General features: G+C 35.5%; 1 long non-coding RNA gene across 1 annotated transcript in view; it reads left to right on the top strand.

Annotated features, from left to right (window-relative positions):
• The first annotated feature begins 4244 nt into the window (after positions 1 to 4244).
• Positions 4245 to 16949, top strand: part of LOC141410217 (uncharacterized) — a 32840-nt gene continuing 20135 nt past the window's right edge. Inside the window, exon 1 of the long non-coding RNA XR_012434431.1 lies at positions 4245 to 4471. This is a non-coding gene — a long non-coding RNA (uncharacterized lncRNA). The remainder of the gene's footprint in view (positions 4472 to 16949) is intronic.

The raw sequence follows: 16949 nt of genomic DNA, 5'->3' as shown, positions 1-16949 counted from the left end.
ATTATAGGTTATTATCCTGACTGCTTGGGCTGCTCTTTCTGCGGGCCTAAGCGTGTCTGCTGGGTACAGTTATTGTTATCATTATGGTCACTGAGTACAGGTACAAGTGAAAGGCATTTATTGCTTTTAAACAGTGAGTGCATCATTAAAAATCCCTCTTCCACAGCCTTTTTAAATCAGCAAAGTCCTTTTACTTCTCTGACCAAGACCTGTGAAGTGGGACTGTTTACATGATTGTGGAGGAATGCTAATTTACATCATTATAACTTGTGTCCATTTCCTGGACCTGTCCTCTAAAAGCTGTTCTTTGCCCTTTACTTCTCTGAATATCGGTTTTCTTATCAATAAAAATGTTGGTTATAATTGACTGGGTTCCTGTTGAGGATTAAATGAGATGGTATATGGAAAAATGCCTAGCATATTCCCAAAACTTAAATGTTCTTTAAATGTTAGTTTCATTCCCTTTTTACCTTTCTGCCTTGCTGACACTTTCCTTCTCTTTTATAATTATCTTGTCCTTCTCTTTGTCATTTCTTCTTAGTTTTTTTCTCCCCTATTTGTAACTAGTAACTTGATTTCTGAAGGTCCTGACAAACTTAAACTGATAGGATTACTGTATGACACCCTAAAGAACTGTTCTATTTATGGATGGCTCACTTGAGAATACTGACATGACAGGCTTCATCGTAGTTCTAAATGTAGGTTACCACAGAGTCACAGCCTTTGATTGTCTCTCTTCATTTGTGTGCAATTGCCTGAAATAGAGAAGCAGCAATATAGAACCAGAAAGTTCTGTCGCTATGTCTCTGAAAGCTCTTGATGGTAGTGAATGACTGGTCATGTGGTAGTGTCAACATGTTTTAAGTCCTAGTGATGACAAATGCTCTCATTCTCAGAAGTGTCATATGGGGACCCACTCAGTTTTCAAATTCAATGACAAATATTTATTGCATGTGTAATGTGTGCTAAAAATCGGAGATAGGACGGTGAGTAAAAGAGACACACTCTTCATCTTAAAATTTAGATAAGTTGAAGAGTTTGTATAAAATGTATATATATATGTGTGTGTGTGTTTTGTGCTTTTTAATTTTTATATTATAAAAAACACATGCATTTACCCTTTAACCGTTTTAAAGTGCACATTAACTGCCATTAAGTACATTGCACTATTGTGCTACTATCATCACCATCCAGCCACATAACATTTTTCATCTTACAAAACTGAAACTCTGCATTCATTGAACAATAACTCTCCATTATTCCTCCCCCTTCACAAATGGCAGCCACTATAACACTTTCTATGAATATGACCACTCTAGGTAGATTATATAAGGGAAATAATACAGCATTTGTCCTTTCGTGACTGGCTTACTTCACTTAGTGTAATATTCTCAAGATTCATTAGTATCATCGCATATTTCAGAATTTCCTTCCTTTTTAAGGCTAAATAGTATGCCCTTGTATGCATATACGCCATTTTGTTTGTCTGTCCATCTGTTGATAAATCGAGTTACTCCCACCTTTCAGTTTTTGTGAATAATGCTGTATGAACATGGGTATATGTATGAACATATTTGAGATGTTGCTTTCAAATTTTGAATATATACCCCAAAGAGAAATTGTTGGGTCATATCATAATTCTATTTTTAATTTTTTTGAGGAACTGCCATACTCTTTTCCATAATGGCTGTACCATTTTACATTTCCACCTGTAGTGCACAAGTGTTCCAATTTCTTCATATCCTCGCCAATATTTGTTACTTTCTGTATTTTTTTAAAATCACCATTCTAATGAGTGTGAAATATTATCTCAGTGTGACATCTCATTTTGATTTGCACTTTCTTAATAATTAGTCATGTTGAGCATGTTTTCCGTGTGCTTATTGGCCATTTGTATATCTTCTTTGGAGAAATGTCTTCTCAAGTCCTTTGTTCATTTTTAAAATAGGGTTGTTTGTTTTATGATTTTGTTGAGTTGTGATGTTGATGTATTTTTAAAGTTAAAAGAATAGTATATGATTATTAGTTAACTATAAAAAGTGTCTTTTATCTGCTGTTTGAAACTTCTAATAATTTTTAAAATATTGTATTCCAGATACCACTTAAATATTTTATTGTTATTATTATTTTTGATGATATAATTTAAATAGCTAAGTCAAAACTATGTCATGGGTAAGATGTGCCTCATATTATGTTATATGGTCATCGAGGCTAGGCTTTTCCAGAAGGTCTTCTGAACCAGTGCATTTTTTCACTCTCAGCTTCTTGTGAAGAAAGAAATCCTTTGGGGGTGAAATCTCACATGCTTATTCATTTCATTACTGGGAAAGTAAAGTTCTAAGGTGTTTTTAATGTGGGTTTTATTTTAAATTTCTATTTACTGGAAGATTTTAAAAGGTGCCAAAGAATAAATTGCAGAGGTAAGATCCTTTAGGGCACAGGTCCACTTGTTAATGAACTGTGTTTAGATGTCAGTCAATATTATTTTAATCTTCTATTTTATGTGTCAACAGAAACTAAACCAAGTTTTCAATATATCCCTGAGCATACTTCAGGCATGTAGATGACTTATATATTTTGAGACATAGTTCTACCTTATATAAATATACTTGATACTATTTTCTTGCTCACAGTAGAATAAAATGTTAATAATTGGGTAAGTCTCTGCAATTTTACTATCCATTTCTTTCTGGTTATATATAACATTTAGTAAGCACTAAACTCTAAAAGACTCAGGCAATTCAGTTTGAATAACCACTTAGAGGTACATATGCTTACTCAAAATAACTGAGCTACTTTATTCTGCAAAACGAATTTGAACAATCCCCAAAGAACAGATTCTTATGAAATTGGAGGTTGCAAACTGACTTTCGTTTATATCCCTGGATATATTTTCCCAGAAAATTATATTCACCTGCATATTTCTTTACATAAATGTTTTCTATTTTCTATTTTTAAGAAATGGCTAGAAAATTCTTTAGGTAATTTAAGTGCCAGCTTACCTGGATTCTGAGGGTTTACCTTTGTAGATTGTATTCCATCATAAGGTTGAAGCTTTGTCTAAAATTCTCCTCTATACTTATATATACATAGTTAATCTACATATTTTATAGTATTAAATACATATGCATAATATGTAATAATTTAACAATTCATTATGTTATAATTAATGTACAACAAGATACTGGCTATAATTATGTATCATGATCAGGTAACATACTTTTCATATACATTTAAAAATATTTGTTGGATGTGTGGTATGCTGAGCACTGTGTTAGATGCAGCATAGGCTCTGGTCAACAAGACATAAGTGGTCCCTGTCCTTATGGAGATTGCAGTGTAGTGGAGGAAAAAGGCCATAAATGAATGAAAAAGTAAGCAAGCAAAGCCCCATACAAATATATATATTTAAAAAAAATTGGGCCGGGCATGGTTGTGCATGCCCATAATCCCAGCATTTTGGGAGGCCGAGGTGGGCAGATCACAAGAGCAGGAGTTTAAGACCAGCCTGGACTACATGGTGAAACACCGTCTCTACTAACAAAATGAAAATTAGCTGGGCATGGTGGCAGGCACCTGTAATCCCAGCTCCTTTGGAGACTGAGGCAGGAGAATCGTTTGAACCCTGGAGGTGGGGTTTGCAGTGAGCTGAGATTGCACCTTTGCACTCCAGCCTGGGCAACAGCGTGAGGCTCTGTCTCAAAAAAAAAAAAAAAAAATTCTGTAGGTTTTTTGGGGAACAGGTGGTATTTGTTTACATGAGTAAGTGCTTTACTGGTGACTTGTGAGATTTTGGTGCATGCATCACCCAAGCAGTATACACTGAACCCAATTTGTTGTCTCTTATCCCTCACCCACCTCCCAACCTTTCCACTGAGTCCCCAAAGTCCATTGTATCATTCTTATGTCTTTGCATCCTCACAGCTTAGCTCCCACTTATGGGGGGGAACATAGAATGTTTGGTTTTCCATTCCTGAATTACCACTAGAAATAATAGTCTCCAGTCTCATCCAGGTTGCAGCAAATGGCATTAATTTGTTCCTTTTTATGGCTGAGTAGTATTCTATCATATATATGTATGAAATATTTATCATATGTATTCATATATCTCATATTTCATCATATATCTGTATGGAGATATATATATGGTGATATATGGTGATATATATATATGGTGATATATATATGGTGATATATATATATGGTGATATATATATATATATCTCTCTCTCTCACCTTCGGCAGCTCCCTAGGACTTCCAGATCCAAATTACACTCAGCTCAGCCCTAGAGACCTAGAGACCATGGGCTACCCTCTGAATGCCTCTCTTCAGCGGCAAGGATCTGGTTCCTGGAAAACGGAAGTCACACTGATTCACACCTTCAAGCAATTCCCACTGCCTTGTGGAGCGAATGTTAACATCCTTCCAATTCCAGTCAATGCTGACCTCACTCCAGAAGTCTTTCCTGAGGTATGTCCCTTGTATGCTGGTTTTCCTGAGGGTTTTAATAACAAAGGAATGCTGGATATTGTCAAATGCATTTTCTGCATCTATTGAGATGATCATGTGATTTTTGTTTTTAATTCTCTTTATGTGTGTATCACATTTATTGACTTGCATATGTTAAATCATCCCTGCATCCCTGGTGTGAAACCCACTTGATCATGGTGGATTATCTTTTTGATATGTTGTTGGATTCAGTTAGCTAGTATTTTGTTAAGGATTTTTGCATCTATGTTCATCAGGGATATTTGTGCATAGTTTTCTTTTTTTGTTACGTCTTTTCCTGGTTTTGGTATTAGGGTAATATTGGCTTCATAGAATGATTTAGGGAGGATTCTCTGTTTCTCTGTCTGTGGAAAATGTGTCAATAGGGTTGGTACAATTCTTCTTTGAATGTTGATAGAATTCAGCTGTGTATCTAACTAGTTCTGGACATTATTTTTTGTAAGTTTTTAATTACTATTTCAGTTTCACTTCTTATTATTGGTCTATTCAGGATTTCTAATTCTACTTGATTTAAGCTAGGAAGGTTGTATATTTCCAGGAATTAATCTATCTCCTCTAGGTTTTCTAGTTTATGAGTGTAAAGGTGTTCATAGTATCCTTGAATGATGTTTTATATTTCTGTTGTATCAGCTGTAATATCTCCTATTTCATTTCTAGTTGAGATTATTTGGCTCTTCTGTCTTCTTTTCTTGGTTAATCTTGCTAATGGTCTATCAATTTTATTTATCTTTTTAAAAAAATAGTTTTTTGTTTAATTTATCTTTTGTTATTTTTTGTTTCAGTTTCATTTAGTTCTGCTCTGATCTTGGCTATTTGTTTTGTTCTGCTGGGTTTGGTTGGTTTGTCCTTGTTTCTCTAATTACTTGAGGTGTGACCTTAAATTGTCTATTTGTGCTCTTTCAGATTTTTTGACGTAGGCATTTAAGGCTATGAACTTTCCTCTTAGCACTGCTTTTGCTGTATCCCAGAGGTTTTGATAGTTGGGTCACTATTATTGTTCAGTTCAAACAATTTTTAAATTTCCATCTTGATTTCATTGTTGACCCAATGATCATTCAGGAGCAGGTGATATAATTTCCATGTATTTGCATGGTTTTGAAGGTTCTTTTTAGAGTTGATTTCCAATTTCGCTTTACTGTGGACTGAGAGAGTACTTGATATAATTTCCATTTTCTTAAATTTATTGATACTTGTTTTATGGCCTATCATATGTTCTATCTTTTAGAAAGTTTAGTGTGCTGATGAATAGATGTGTATTCTGAAGTTGCTGGGTAGAATGTTCTGAAAATATCTGTTAAGTCAGTTTGTCCTAGGGTGTAGTTTAAATTCATTGTTTCTTTGTTTACTTTCTGTCTTGATGACCTGTCTAGTGCTGTCAATGGAGTATTGAAGTCCCTCACTATTATTGTATTGCTGTGTATCTCATTTCTTAGGTCTAGTAGTAATTGTTTTATAAATTTGGGAGCTCCAGTATTAGGTCCATATATATATTTAGAATTGTGATATTTTCCTGTTGTACAAGGCCTTTTATCATTATATAATATTCCTCTTTGTCTTTTTAAACTACTGTTTCTTTGAAGTTTGTTTTGTCTAATATAGGAATAGCTACTCCTGCTAACTTTTGCTGTCCATTTGCATGGAATGTCCTTTTCCATCTCTTTACCTTAAGTTTATGTGAGTTCTTATATGTTAGGTGAGTTCTCAAAGGCAGCATACAATTGGTTGGTGAATTCTTATCCATTCTGCAATTCTGTATAATTGAAGTGGAACATTTAGGCTATTTACATTCAACATTAGTATTGAGATGTGATATACTATTCCATTCATTATAGTATTTGTTTCCTGAATACTTTGGTTTTTATATATTTATTGTATTCTTGTTTTATAGGTCCTGTGAGATTCATGCTTTAAAGAGGTTCTGTTTTGATGTGTTTCCAGGATTTGTTTCAAGATCTAGAGCTCCTTTTAGCAGTTCTTGTATTTCTGGCTTGGTAGTGGCAAATTCTCTCAGTGTTTGTCTGAAAAGTGCTGTAGTTTTCCTTCATTCATGAAGCTTAGTTTTGCTGGATACAAAATTATTGACTGATAATTGTTTTGTTTAAGGAGGCTGAAGATAGAGCCCCAATCCCTTCTCCTGAGAAATCTGCTGTTAATCTGATAGGTTTCCCTTTAGAGGCTAGATTCTTTCCTTCATCTTGACTTTAGATAACCTGATGACTATGTGCCTAGGTGATTATCTTTTTGCAATGAGTTTCTCAGGTGTTTTTTGAGCTTCTTGCATTTGGATGTCTATACCTCTAGCAAGGCCAGGAAAGTTTTCCTCAATTATTCCCCTAAGTATGTTTTGCAAATTTTTAGATATCTCTTCTTCCTTGGGAACATCAATTATTCTTAGGTTTGGTTCGTTTAACATAATTCCAGACTTCTTAGAAGTTCCATTCATTTTTTAAAATTCTTTTGTCTTTGTCTTTGTTGCATTGGGTTATTTCAAAAACCTTGTCTTTGAACTCTGAAGTTCTTTCTTCTGCTTGTTTGATTCTATTGCTGAGACTTTCCAGGACATTTTGCATTTCTCTAAGTGTGTCCTTTATTTCCTGAAGTTGTGACTATTTTTTATTTATGCTATCTATTTCACTGAAAATTTTTCCATTCATATCCTGTATCATTGTTTTTTTATTTCATTAAGTTGGATTTCACCTTTCTCTAGTACCTCCTTGATTAGCTTAATAATTGACCTTTCTGAATTCTTTTTCTGGCAATTCAATAATTTCTTCTTGGTGTGGATCCACTGCTGGTGAGCTAGTGTGATTTTGGGGGATGTTAAAGAAACTTGTTTTGTCATATTACCAGAATTGTTTTTTTGGTCCCTTCTCATTTGGGTAGATTCTATTAGAGGAAGAATCTGGGGCTCAAGGTTGCTGCTGTTGATTATTTTGTCCCATGGGGTGTTCCGTTGATGTAGTACTTGCTCCCTTTTCCTAGGGATGTGGCTTCTTGAGATCCAAACTATAGTGATTGTTATTTCTCTTCTGGCCACACGACAGGGCTACCAGCCTCTAGGCTGGTACAGGTGGGTGTCTGCACAGAGTCCTGTGATGTAAATTGTCTTCAGGTCTCTCAGCTGTGGATACCAGCACCTGCTCTGCTGAAGGTGGCAGGGGATGAAATGGACTCTGTAACGGTCCTTGGTTGTAGTTGTTTAATGCACTAATTTTGTGCTGGTTGACCTCCTGCCAGGAGGTGGTGCTTTCAAGAGAGCATCAACCGTGGTACTATAGGGGAAGTTCAGGTGGTAGGTGGGGCCCTAGAATTCCGAAGAGAACATGAACTTTGTTTTCAGTCACGAGGGTGAGTAGGGAAGGACTATCAGGTGGGGGCAGGGTTTGGTGTGTCTGAGCTCAGATTCTCCTTGGGCTTGCGGCAGCTGCTGTGGGAGATGGGAGTATAGTTCCTAGGTCTATAGAGTTATGTTTTCAGGAGGGCTATGGCTGCCTCTGCTGTTTCATGCAGGTTGTCAAGGAAGTGGAGGAAAGCCAGCAGTTACAGGCCTCACCCAGCTCTCATGTAACCCAAAAGGCTGCTCTCACTCCCACACTGTACCCCTAACCACAACAGCACCAAGCTTGTTTTCAGGCAGTAGGCCAGCAGGGTGTAGAACTTGCCCCAGGCTACCAGCCTCCCAGCTGAGGAAGCAAGCAGTGCTTTTGCACCTTCTCACTTGTCAAGTCTACACACTAGATTCATCCCCTCCCCCGAGTTCTGGCCAGGAAACTTCCTATTTGGTTGGAATTGTTACAGAGTTCATCTGGAGGTTTCCTTCTCCCTGTGATCTTTTCCCAGTTCCTCTGGCAACCCTCCCCAAGGACCCCTGTGAGACAAGGCAGAAATGGCTTCCCTGGAGACCCAGAGGGCACACAGGGCTTTTTCTGCTGCTTCCTCTATTATTGTATCTTGCTCAGCTCTCTAAATTGTCTCAGTTCCAGGTAAAGTCAAATCCTTCTTCTGTGATCTGGTCCTTCAGATCCCCCAGAGAGGGTATGTGTTCATGGGAGGACAATCCCCCTTTCCCACTTTCACAGTTTGGCCGCTCAAGTATTTGGGCTGTCTCCTGGGTCTTGCAGGAGCAATCACTTCCTTCAAATGGTCTTTGGATTATCTCGGTTTTCCTGTTATACTCCTGCAGTAGTACTTGGAGCAAAAGTTTATGATGTGAGTCTCTACACACTGCTCTGTCCATCCGAGTGGCAGCTGCAATATAGTCCTGCCTCCCTATTCACCGTTTTAAAAATATATACGATTTTTGACTTTTGATGATGTTACATCCTGATAAACCCATTATAAGTCAAAAAATTATAAGTGAAACTACTGTACTTCAGAGACCATCTGTATATTTTGGTAAATGTAATGAAGAAACAATATACATTTATGGAGAATAATGTTACCAGAGAGAAAAGATGGTCAAAAAGGGCTTCCCTGGCTTTTGACTGAGATGTGAAGAATGAGATGAGGTGAAATGAGAAGGAACAAGTCACAAGAAGTCTCTCTCTATTTCTGTGGGGTGTGTGTGTGTGTGTGTGTGTGTGTGTGTGTGTGTGTTGGGTGTGTTGGGAATAGATGATTAGGTAGTTGTACTTACTGTATTAGAGAAAAGACAAAGCATCAAGAGAGAGTCTAAGGTAGGAAATAGCCCAAAATAAGCCAAACACAGAAGGAAACTGTGGAAGGAAAATTACAAAAGGGGAGATTGAAACATGCACATGAAAAGTTGAGGCAAGGTTATGTAGACCATGGTTATAATTTTTTCGTATTTTATCTGATGTTCGATAAGAGACCACTGAGGAATTTCAAGCAATGCAAGGGAAAAATATGTAATTTTTTAAAAAGAAATTATTTCAACTTGTATTTGCCAAGTAGATTGGGGTAGAAGTAGAAATTAGGGACCAATATGGAGGCTAGTTTTGTGGCACAACCTAGGGGTTGGAGTGGAACTAGAGGGAAGTACAAGAATCCCTATTGTTCCATCTTCTTCTTTTCTGGGTGAATTACGATTTTCCAGTGTTCCTTTCAAACCTGGGTACAATGAGTTCACTTCTATTTAGGATAGAAGTAGAAGCCACAGAGAACGTAATTTCCTTCCTAACACTGAGTAAAAAGCTAGATAATGTTTAAAATCATCACTCGTTTGAGTAACTATAGAGTTGAAGCTGAAAGGAAACTAGATGATCCAACTTCTGTTAGGTTCCTTGGGGGAGGAGTAGCACGCATAGACTCTTTAGCCTTTGGCAGAACAAGGAGGAAGAGGGGACAGTTATATACATGTGAAAATCAGAGCAAACAGTTGAAATTCTGATGAATAGTTAAAGGCTGAGTCTGGGAAAATTGGGTAACCAGAGACAAACTATATTTGTCAAGTAGAAATGTTAGAAATAAAAACTGTGCTGTCAGAGATGAAGAAGTCCTTCAATGGGCTTATCAGCAGACTGAAGACAGAAGAGGGGAAGCATCAGTAAACTGAAATACATTGATATAAAGTATCCAAAGTGAAACAAAAGGGGAAAAAACATAAGAAAAAGCATCCAAAAGCTGTTGGAAAATACACAGTGATCTCACACAAAAGAAAGTGGAATCACTGGAGGAGAAAAGAGAGATATTAGGGCAGTAGAAATATTAGAAAATAGCCAGCAATTCACTAAATTTAATGCAAGATAATGAATCACAGAATCATGAAGCTTAGAGAAGAACGTATCTAGGCATATCGTCATCAGAATTCTTATTATGGGCTGAATTATATCCTCCACAAAATGTATGTGCTGAAGTCCTAACTCCAGTACCTCAGAATGCATCTATATCCTTGGAAGTAGGGTCTTTAGATGTAGTTAAGTTAAGGTGTGGTCATTAGAGTGTGCACTAATTCAATATGATTGGTCTCCTTATAAGGAGGAAAAAACACACACACACACACACACACACACACACACACTGATACAGAGGTACAGAAGGAAGACAATGTGAAGACACAGAGGAAGATGGCCATCTGCAAGGAAGGAGTGAGGCCTAGAACAGATCTTTCCATTCAGGCCTTCAGAGGAACCAACTCTACTGACACTTTGATCTCATACTTCTAGCTTCCATAACTGTAAGCTAACAAATTTCTGTAGTTAAGCCGCCTAGTCTGTGGTATATTTTGTGGTGGCAACCCTAGAAAACTAATACAGTGCTGAAAACTAAAGATAAAGAGATAATTCTGAAGGGAGCCAGCTGAGAAAAGATATGTCAAATAAAAGAAACCCAAAAACTGAGGGCAGATTTATCATCACAGTCTTTACATGGCAGAAAACAATTGTGCAATATCTTTAAGGTAATATAACAAACAAACAAACAAACAAAAAACTATTTTCTCAGAATTCTATGTTCAGCAAAAACATATTTCAAAAGGGAAGAAAAATAAAAAAAAAATTAAGAAAAACAAAAACTGAGAGAATTCATCATTAGCAGACATGTACTACAAGGTATGTTAAAAGAAATTATTCAGGAAGAGGAAATATATAGACAAATTTTAGATCTATACAAATAAACGAAGAGCATCTAGAATGGTAAAAGTACATCTAAATATAAAAGATTTTTAAATTTTTAAAAATTGCTTTAAAAGATAATTGGCTGGCTAAACTAAAAATAGCAGGATTTAAACACATATGGAATTAAAATGTATAAACACAAAAGATGAAAGGATCAAAATGAAAAGACACCATTGAGTTCTTATTTAAAGTAATGTGATATTATTTGAAGATCAACTAAGGTAGGGAAGACACAAATTAACATCGGGAATAAATGAGAGGATATCACTATACATCCTACAGATATTAAAATGATAATAAATATTATTATAAAATGTATACCTATACATTTGACAACATGTATGTGAAGGAAAACTTGTTGAAAAGTAAAAACTATTAATGCCACTCAGTAAGAAATGGAGAAAACAAATAGTTCTCTATCTATAAAGAAAACTAAATTTTAGTCAAAAGCTTTTCTCTAACAAACTTCAGGCCCAAATAACTTCATTGGTGAATTCTACCAATCACTTAAGGAAAAAATAATACTAATTCTACATAACATATGGAAAATGTCAAAGAATCTACAAAAATTCTATCAGAACTAAGAATGGAATTTACAAAATTGCAAGGATACAATAGCAATATATATTTAGAAAATCAATTGTACCTCATTATATTAATACTACCTCATTATATTAATACAACTAACAATAAAGCATTGAAATTTTAAAAATACCATTTGCAGTAGCATTGAAAATATGAAGTACTTGGGAATATATTTAGGACACAATTTGTGCAAAGCCTGTACACTGCAAGTTACAAAGCATTGCTGAAAGAAATAAGATCTAAATAAATGGAAAATTCATGGGTTGGTACCCAATATTATTTTTTGTCAATTTCCTTCAAATTGTTCTAAGTATCTCTCAAAATCACAATCAGAATTCCAGCAAGTTTTTTCTTGTAGAAATTGGCAATGATTTTAAAATTTATGTGGAAATTGAGAAGACCTAGAATGGTCAAAATAATTTTGAAAAAGGAAAATCAAGTTGTAGAACTGATCAAAATAATGTGTTATTGGTATAAGGGTAAATATCATATAGATCAATGGAACGGGACAGAACCACATACTGAACGACACAGATAAACTTGTGTTTTACTCAGTGAAAGTCTTCATTTCTTCTTTCTACATTATTGTTATCGCCTTGCATTATAATCATTTGTTTTTAAATTTTACACCTTTAAATGGATTGTGAGATTCTGAAGGATATAGAATATTGTTTGATATTTCTATTTACACACAGTGCCTTGTTTTACCATTAAAAATACGGTTACATAAAGCTCAACCTCTTTTCTGGTATTCTTGCTACTTGCTCAGCCTACTTTAACTATCTTATCTACAGCAAATCATCTGAAATATAATAGGTGATCAGTAAATATTTTAAAAAATTAATAAAAATATGAATTGAGTCTAACTTCTTGATAAAGTTTATTTCCATTTTCTGATATAAAAGGCAAGTGAACTAACCATCTTCATAAAAGCACTTTATATAAATGAAACAGCTTTCATTAACTTACTTAACAAGAGTTTATTGATTAACTACAGCCATCTAGACAATTTCTTAAATAGTTGAAGCAAAAAGCATTATAACATTATTCATTGTTGTCTTATATTGGTGAAACAGTCGAATCCCTACATTTCACATTTGAAATTTTGTTTCCTTAGTATTTAACCACAGTGCCACTTGGTTTAATGGATATAGTCCATAATTATTATATTACATATCAGATAGGTTCCTCTTGGGTAAAGTACAGCAGACATTCATGAAACAGACAAAGAAACAAAAAACATGTATGTGTATGCATGTGTGTATATATATATATAATATATATATATAATATATGTATATATAATCTAAAAGAGGAAAAAATCAAAAAGTTTATTTCTGCCTAAACTGTTTACAAACTAAAGTTACTATAAATTTGTTATTAAAATGTAAATAAAATTTACTAAAACTACATTGATGATACAGATGTAATAGTACTCTTTTAATGTAATTGCATTTTTAAAAGTTAATGAAGAATTCAGAAAAGATTTATGTTGTCATATTTTTCAAATTGTTCTCAAAGCACTCTTATTCCCAAATTTTCAGACATGGTTTATATTTGTGAAAGTGACTTGAAGAATTTAAAGTAAAACAGAGAAAGCATTTGCAAATATTTACCCATGTGCCATTTCCTGTCAGTCTTATGCCAAAATACATATTAAAATAACCACAATTATGCTAACACTTTTCAGAAGGAAAAAAGAAAGAGATTGAAATTAAATATGTTCGAAAGCAAATTTAAAAATAGGTAATGATGGCTCCATATTATCCATATAAAAAAGAGAAAATAGATTTTTCCTAAGTTGGGAAAATATAGTATTAATTAATTTTTATAAACTTGGACCTACAATTTAAAATGTATTTATTAAAAACTCTTATTTCAAATTTTCAATTCAATAATAAGTACTTATCCTTTGCCAGAAACTGTTCCAGGGATTTGAGATACATTAAGGAGCAAAACAAAGATTTTAGTCCACGTGAAGCTTATATCATTGTGAAAAATGAGGAAAAAAATTAAGAATAATTAAAGTCTACACACACACACACATGCACACGCACACACACACACACACACACATTAGAAGGCAATATGTACTATGGAAAGAAACATTAGAACAGGAGAGTTGTGAGCATACTGGATGCAACTTTAAAGAGAATGGTTATGGAATGTTGTATTGGGAAGGTGCAGGGAGTGGCCATGCATACGTCTGATTGAAGAGCAGGTCAGGCAGAGTGAAGAGCCTGTGCAAATGTCCTAAGACAGTGTGGTGGGAATGTCTGGAGTGTTTGCAGTTGAGGCCAATGTGGCTGAAGCAGAGTGAGCAAAGATGAAAGTAGTAAAAGGGGAGAATAGGAGAGGGAAGAAGGAGAGGAGGGAGAAAGGAAGAGAGGCATCGATTATTCAGGCATTTCAGGTGGCTGTAAGATCTACAGATTTTTCTTTGAGTGAAATGAGGAGTTAATAATTATTCCTTCTACTATTCAAGGAAGGAAAATAACAAGTAAGGAATGCCCAGTAATAGTTTCTCCCTCACTGAATACCCGACAAAGCCATCTATCCTCAGTTTCTCCAGGAAGCCTCTCAGATCACCTGACTGTAACTCTTGTGGAGCTACAGTCTCTTCTGAACTCACAGAACTTCCTCTCGGTATCGTTTGATTTACCAGCAACTCATATAGTTCCCACTACATCTTTGCTTTATACATTTACTTAGTATTGTCTTAAATCTCTACATACATTGTATGTCTCTTGAAGGTAGTGAGTTTGTTATCCTTCTCAATATAGTTGCCTTGCACAAAGAACTCAATATTTTTAAATGAACAGGGTTTCTTGACTTTATATTAATATCTATTTCCACACTGCAAGAGCTATCTTGGCTTGGCATAGTGGCTCATGCCCGTAATCCCAGAACTTTGAGAGGCCTAGGCAGGAGGATTGCTTGAGCCCAGGAGCTCAAGACCACCAGCCTGGGGAAGATGCCAAGACCCATCTCTACAAAAAATTAAAAAATTAGTCGGGTGTGATGGTGTGCCTGTAGTCCCAGCTACTTGGGACGGTGAGGCAGGAGGATGGCTTGAGCCCCAGAATTCAAGGTAGGAGAGTGCTATAATCCTGCTCTAGCACTCCAGCCTGGGTGACAAAGCAAAACCCCATCAAAAAATCTTCCCTATGTCATCATTTTGATATGTGTGGCTAACAAAAAGTGATATCGCATTTTATTTATTTTTTTGAGACAGGGTCTCACTCTGTTGCCCAGGCTAGAGTGCAGTTGCATGATCACAGCTCACTGCAGCCTCAACCTCCCAGGGTCAAGTGATCCTCCTGTCTCAGCCTCCCGAGTAGCTGGGACTACAGGCAAGCACCACCACAGCTGGCTAATTTTTAAATTTTCTTTAGAGATAGGGTCTCGCTCTTTTGTGCAGGCTGATCTTGAATTCTTGGACTCAAGCAATTCTCCCACTTTGGCATCCCAAAGTGCTAAAATTATAGGTATAAGCCACCACGCCTGGCTGATAGTTAACTTTTTACTTTTTCTCTGTTATAAGCAAATATTTTCTTGTTTTTTCTGATGATTGAACTTTCCGTGAAACAAAACTACTTTGTAAACCAGGTTCCCTTTAATCATATTGCTTAATGGAACACTAAGTCTCACATTCCATATTGATCCTAGTTCTTCCTTCAAATACAGTACTTGGTTTCTAAATAGCTTTTTTGTTAAAATATAATGTATTCTGATGCTATGTCTACTATATCATACACATGAAGTTTTACATATTTGACTAATCTATTTTCCCTAATCATATATGTTTTCACAGAGTTTAATATTTTTGTTTTAATGAGAAATTGATAAAAATCAAGTTACCAACATGATTTGTTGTTTGTTGTTCTGCTATGGGTGCATTGTATTAGGAAATTCAATTATCTGTCAGTTCTATGTCTTCATCATAGTTTTTCTTACACAACATCCTGTATTTGGAGAGTCATTCATGGCCCATTGGGAAAGGTTAGAACTATAATTAGACCTTTTCTCTAGACACTTGAGCAATGGAATGCATGAAGGTTAGTAACAGCTTCCCATTAATTGCTCCCTTGTGGTTTTACAGTAAAGCCGTTAACTTATGTACTGGGGCTGCTACCCATAGCATCCTTGCACTGACATTTGAAGCAGTGATTAGAATGTCGTTGCTTTCCAATACTTCATTGTTATTCAGGGGACACATTCGATGTCTTTCCCCTCATACTGCAGGGATCACAAATTCAGACACAAAAAAAATCATCTGTTTCTTTATCATCGGAATAGGCCTTTTGAAAGTGGGTTTGTTCTGAAAACAGTGTGCACACTGGACTCTGTTCAGCACAGTGCCACTGTCTTGTCTTTCAAACTAATGGGAACAAAGCAGAATCATTCTTTATGTGCAAAGTAGTGCACCCCAAGGGCAAAACATCTATCAGTATGAAAAATAGTCAAGGAACAACCAAGAAATTGTGTTTTGTAGAAGCTCATGGGTTTGATTGTATGTTTGAGCCAGCACACTGCCATGTTAGTTTTCTCAAATCTTTGAACTTAATAGTTCCTTATTCAAATGTCTTTCTTATCATTTATAATGCGTGAATTCAACTATTCAGTTTGTCCTGTCAGTACTTGCCTGTAACTCAACTAAGACTGAGATTTACAGGGCTAGAGAGCACAATTATCCTTCTGTCTCAAAAATAAATTACAACTCCAAAGCCCTGCTCTTCCCTCATCATACTCATTCATTTTTTAAAAATTCTTCACCATGTATAGCATGAGGATATCATGTTTTAATGAAGAATGTAACCTAGGTCCCATGCCCCTTTTTTCTCTCCTTATTTCCTCTTAGTGTATGTGTACAAATATCTGTGTAGAGTGAGGGCAAATATATACTCTAGTATATGTATGTATGATTTGATTCATTTAACAGATTCATATTACAGACTCTGTAAAGTGTGGTGCCCTGATATAATTTATGTTCTTATATTCAAGGCCATTTCAGACATTTCCTTAAAGAAAAAAACACCTTTTATATGCACTGCACCTAAATGTAGATATCTGATATATTTCCTTCTTGTGAAAAAAATTACTTTCCTGCCATCAGAAGTAGTTGAAGAGTAGTTGTAAAATTGAAATGATCATGATGAAACTCTGCAGCATGGGGTCAAGAAAACTTAGAAGGATTATTAAGCAGCTGAAAGATGGGACCAGAGAGGAAAGGTCCTCAGAAGTGAAATTATTGAGGGCATAGGCAAAAAGTGGGAATG

Source organism: Macaca fascicularis, chromosome 4 (assembly GCF_037993035.2).
Source record: "Macaca fascicularis isolate 582-1 chromosome 4, T2T-MFA8v1.1".
NCBI lineage: Eukaryota > Metazoa > Chordata > Mammalia > Primates > Cercopithecidae > Macaca > Macaca fascicularis.
Note: the sequence above shows the minus strand (reverse complement) of the source record. Positions and strands in the feature narration are given on the sequence as shown.